The sequence below is a fragment of the Primulina eburnea genome, chromosome 11 (assembly GCF_022965805.1).
Source record: "Primulina eburnea isolate SZY01 chromosome 11, ASM2296580v1, whole genome shotgun sequence".
Classification (NCBI taxonomy): domain Eukaryota; kingdom Viridiplantae; phylum Streptophyta; class Magnoliopsida; order Lamiales; family Gesneriaceae; genus Primulina; species Primulina eburnea.
The window spans coordinates 12,032,211-12,038,210 of record NC_133111.1 but is presented as its reverse complement, the minus strand read 5'-3'; positions in this window follow the sequence as shown (position 1 = coordinate 12,038,210).

Below are 6,000 nucleotides of genomic sequence, written 5' to 3'. Positions count from 1 at the left end.
GAAGACTTGGCACATCAGCCAAAGACTAGGCATATCAGCCCATAACTCAATGCATGCTTCGCTATAAATCAATAGACTAAGCATATCAATCTTACTCAATCGCAAACATCAATGCAATAAAGTAAAGTATGTGGTTTTGGAAAACTAGAGTCCAATCTATCTCAAGTCGATCTCCCGGTTAACATTGGTTTATACATTTCTTTCTGTCACTCTAACTCTGTCCAAGTCTCGATTCAAAGCCTGTCAATATCAATCTGGAAATGACAAAATTCGAGGAGTATAATATCAATACACCGCTCAAATCAATACTGGATATAATCAGAACTAAATCAAATTCTGTTTTAGCGGCATAACTGCACAGTCTCAATATACCCAGCAATACAAATATCAACCGATATCAATCTCAACTCATAATCAATAACGATACAAATCTGTTATCAAATCAACTCCGAAATTCATAACAATTTCATACGGTATCTGTTCTTTAATCCGGTTCTGATTATACGATGTCTAACATATCAAGAACATCATATATGAATCATATCCAACTCTAACAATACCATAATTTCAAATCATATCAAAACGTAGTAAAACTTACGTCCGTATGAAGCCTGCGTCGATAGAAACACAGTACTGCACTCAGATTCAAAATCGGACGGACAGATTTGTCATAAATCAAAATCTAGAACCAAGAACTTGAAACTTTTCCAGGAGCTTTCTCGTTTCTTTCTTAGTGCCAACTGAAGGAAATTAAGGAAAGTTTATATATATATCATGCATGTCAAGGGCAAGTGGATAACTCTAGGTGTTGCACGTCTCGCGCATATGCGCGAGACCTACTGGTCTCCGCATATCTCTCCTTGACAGCTCGCGCATATGTGCGTCCCATCTCCGCGCATATGCGCGAGGTTATCTGTAAGTGGCCCTTGGATTCTCGCATGACTCGCGCATATGCGCGCACACACTCCGCGCAGATGCGCGAGGCCCTCTGCCCATTTCACGCATGTGCGCTCCTCATGTCACGCATGTGCGCGAGAGGTACTGCCCTCGCACATCAAATCTCACGATCAACCTCAAATCGAGTCTCGGAGCAATCTTTTATAATCATATCAAATCATAAATCAATAATTATAGCTTATCATGATAAAAATCTCGGGCATTACACATGGGGACGAAGTTGCTATTCAGTACGGCATTCCACACTCAGACAGATTGTCAGTCTGAGCGAATGATTCATATTTTAGAGGATTTGTTGAGAGATTGTGTGATCGATTTCCACGGGAATTGGGAATCGAAGCTACCTCTAGTGGAGTTTACCTACAACAACAGTTTTCAATCGTCAATAGGTATGGCTCCCTACGAGGCACTGTATGGAAGGAAGTGCAGATCACCGATTCATTGGGATGAAGTCGGTGAGATATCAGAACTTGGTCCAGAGATTGTTCAACCGAATGCAGATGTGGTGGTCAAGATTCGAGACAGGATGAAGACCGCCCAGAGTCAGCAAAAGAGTTATGCTGACAAGAGGAGGAAAGATCTTGAGTTTGCCATAGGTGATCACGTTTTCGTGAAGATAGCACCTATGAAGGGTGTTATGAGGTTTGGGAAGAGAGGCAAGCTTAGTCCGAGATTTATTGGACTGTTCAAGATTTTTGACAGAGTTGGGACACTAGCTTATCGTGTAGCCCTACCGCCGAATTTGGTTGGAGTACACAATGTGTTCCATATTTCAATGTTGAGGAAGTATCTAGCAAATCCTTCGCTTGTGTTGAGTTTTGAGCCGTTACAGCTTGCTTCAGATCTGTCCTATGATGAGAGACCTGTCCAAATCCTAGACAGACAGGAGCGAAGACTTCGGAACAAGGTAACAAAGTTGGTCAAGATCCGGTGGTTGAATCAATTAGTAGAGGAGGCCACTTGGGAGGCCGAGGCAGATATGAGGAATCGCTACCCGAAACTGTCTGGAAAGGTTTAATTTCGAGGACCAAATTTATTTAAGTGGGGGAGGAATTGTAGAGCCCAAATTCAGTACACGTAAAACCCATGTTTTTATTTAATTGTTAAATTATTTAATTAAGTTTAAATTGATTTTTAGCGGTGCATGCTTTATGAAATTGCATTATTTTAAATTATTTATGTTTATGTGATGCACGTTAAAATATTTTCTTGAGTTTCATGTTTCAAGTGATTATTCGATGTGGGATCGAGGAAAAGAGACAGGTGACGATTTTGACGAGTTTAAAATGTGGTATTTTATTTTTAAGTTAAGAATGGGGTATTTTAAATTATTTATTAGTTTTGAGTATTTTTAAAGCCTAATTCACTTAATTGGTATTTTAAGTTTTTAAAACTTTTAAAGTTTAGCAATTGTGCATTTTATTTTAAATTAGGGGACTTGGTTTAGTTGGTAGGAATTAATATTTGTAATTAGCATTTTAATTGTGTAATTAAGCAATTTTTCTCCTCTAAATCATTAAAAACTCACGCACACCTACACAGACACAGGCACTTTGTTGCATTATAATTCATAGGAAGCTTTATGGTGTCAAAGGTTGTTTGCAGGGGTTGTGTTGCGTTGTAGGATTTGCATCGTTGTTTTGGGGCGTCGTGTGAGTTTGAAACATTGCCATAGTGCTCTAAGTTGAGTCTGGTTGCATCGGTTTGAGTTGATAGGGCGTGGCTTATAGTTTGCATCAAAATTGAGCTTCTGGGGTCGAGTGGACGTAGAACTAGTGCCGAAGAGCTCTTCGAGGAGCGCCGCAGCGCTGCCTGGAGGCGCCGCGGTGCTAGGGCTACGGCCCTTCTAACGTTGGGGCGCTAGAGCCTAGCGCCTAGGCGCAGCAAGGCCCAGCGCCTAGGCGCTTGAACATGATTTTTAAACCACTATTTTAGGCTCATGTCTTCTATGTTTCGAAAAATGTTCACACGTCATTTTAGGATTTGTTTCGGGGGTTGATGTCATGGTTTCGTACAATGATTAAACGAGGTCAAGTCCCGAGCGATTTAGAACGTCATAAGAAAATCGTCATTTTGGTGGTGAGCACGATTATTACGTCTAAGTATGGAATTTAAGTGCATGAAATTTAGTTAGTATGTGCAGCAGTGGCCCCAAACGAAATCCAACGAACCCTCAACGCCATGTAAGTATGTTAGACGTGAAAAAGAAAATAATTTATGTTTTTTAGGTTTACTAATTGTCTTGTGACCAATTATGAACGGGTTTGGAAGTCGGTGAACGTGGCCGAGGACCTCTCCACCCCGGTATAGCATGACCGGGTTTAGATCAGGATTGGAAGTGGTAAAGCATGACCATGGACCAATGCACCCGGTAAAGCATGACCGGAGATCTCATGTATGTGATAGTGGATTTTCTCTGCCAGCCCAGTACTGTAGTAGTGTAGTTTAGTCTGATCAGGCACATTTATGTATGAGTCACTTGCTTTGAAACATATCTCTACGCAAAATGGCGAAGTTTATGCGCGTTCAAGTACGTATGATGCAAGTATGTTTATGAAAAGTTTTACGATGATGGCACGTCTATGTTTATGTATGTGTGTTCAGGTTTAAGTATGTACGCTCTACTTTTAAGTTGCATATGGTTTTATTGCGCATTACTTGTTATCTCCAGTTTATATATGTTGAGTCTTTAGACTCACTAGACTTGATCGTTGCAGGTAAGGACGAGTATGAGGAGACGAGGGGTGGGGACCAATGAGCCGGCTTGGACTACACAGGAGGCTAAACTCGAGGACCGCTAATATTTTAAGATTTTATGCATGACGATTGTAATACTGTGATTTTCACGAGATTGCTTCACGTTGTTTGAACAAGTTATTTTTAGCACTATATTTGTAACCTTTTTCTTGCAAATATTTTGGTTGAATAGTTTATATTTATTGCATTTTGAATGATTACTACCTATTTAAGAAAAATTTTATTTTTCCGTAATTTAAAATAGTTTAAAAGTACAGTACGTTACAGGAAGGGTCCCAGGTTGTTCCTAAGATGGAAGGTCGCAGCAGGTTGCACTAGGGAAGGAGCCGTGAGTGATGGGAAAGGGCTAGGCACGCGCGGCTTGTGTAAAAACGAGGGAAGGATCACGCGCATGGCTGGGGCTGGCTACGGCTAGGATAGGCTAGGTGGGTAGATGAGGGTCCAGGACAGTAGGCTAGGGTCTGGTTCGGTCATGGTCCGGGTTGGCTCGAGGGTAGTTCGAGAGTTTTGGGAGCGCGACTTGGTTTGGGAGAAATAGGTTTGAAAATGGCTATGGAAAGAAAAAGGAACTCAAACCATGGGCTCACAGGGGTTGATTCATGGCTCACGGCGGTAGACTAGAGACGATTAAGTTATGTTTCAAATTTGGGAAGAAAATAATAAGTTCTGAAATTATTCTCATTTAAAACGCTATACAGTTTAGTTAATAAATGAATAAATCGAGAGGTTCGGGTTTACGTCTAAGAAAAATATTAGAAGTAAAATATAAGCTTTTATTATGGTTCGGAATAGGCTCGAGTCAAGAAAAATAAGAAAAAGTCAAAAATGAGAAGTTCGGGGTCCAGGGGTAAAATGATCATTTTATATCCCAAGTAGTTCGAAAGGCCTTGCAGTGTCCCGAGGAATCATAATACATGCTAAATGATATTTTAAAATATTTATGATGAAAATATGATATTTTTACAATATATGCTGAGTCTACACGATTTTCCCGAAATGCTATTTTTACGATTAGTGAAGAACACGATATTTTATAAAAAAAAATGAAAGGAAAAATATTTGAAGGATTTGAATTGACTGTGACACATAGAATATGTGGGGGATCCGTTTTAAGAAGGAATAGTAAACTTACAAATGGGAATATCGTGAGGGAAAAAGCTCCAGATGGAGCCCATTTACGGGAGAAGGCCCAGAGATTTACTTATGCTTACAAGTTTTATGCCAGTTTATTTTAAATAAAAGTATGATTTTTAAATACATGTGCATGTATATATATTATTTGGTATGTATGGTTAGGACGTGCAGAGTCAATATACTTACTAGGTTTGAATGGTTGCATGTGAGGATGATATTGTGGGAAGCGCTGACACTTGAGTGGATCGGGTCCAGCAGTACACTCCCGAGGGACATTAGCATTTCTGCATTAAGTTTAAAGTTTTTAAATAAAGTTTGAAGATTTATTTTATAAAGATTTTATGCTTTGGTTTTAAGTTTTAAGGTTGAGTTTTCTTTAAATTGACGTACGATTTTGTGGTTGACGATTTATGGATTTTTATGCATTTGAGATTTTTAAATATTAGTTTATTTATGTTGGATGGTTTCAAAATTTAGAGGAAAATGTTTTTTTTTAAAAAAATACCCTATCATTTGTTTAAATTTTAAAGTTAAAAGTAAGAGACGTTTCACCTGCACTGTAAACCTGACTTATTTTTCATTTTCTTCTAGATAAGTTCACCTTGCTTTTCTTGAAAATTTTAAAATCACACGATTTATTAATATTTATAGAAATTTTTTGATTGTTCATTCTTTTCAAAACTTTAAAAAGTTCTTAGTGAGTAAAGCAAAAGAGTCAATCAAATTATCGTTATTTTCTAACATATCACTTCCTTGGCGATTTCGCGACTCGAATTTAAGAGCAATTCTTTTGCCTTTTCTTTTTTGATCGAACTTCATTTCAAAGATAAGTAAAGATACCATTAGTTCGTCCAACCTCATCGCATCTATTTCATTTGCTTAGAGTAAAGAACTCATCATAATATCACATCTTGATATTAAAGTCGTTGATAGTATCGTCCTCCTTCATCTTGAGATCCTCAAACTGGGTTGCAAAAATTTCGAGTTTGGAAACTTTGACTTCTACAGTAATTTCATAAGTTGTATCTAGAATATTCCACACATTTCTAGCTTATTCACATGTAAATATGATCTTGAAATGGTTTACATCTACTACGGTGAATATGGCATTTATCGCTTTGGCATTCGCATTTGAAAACCTTCTCCCTCGAT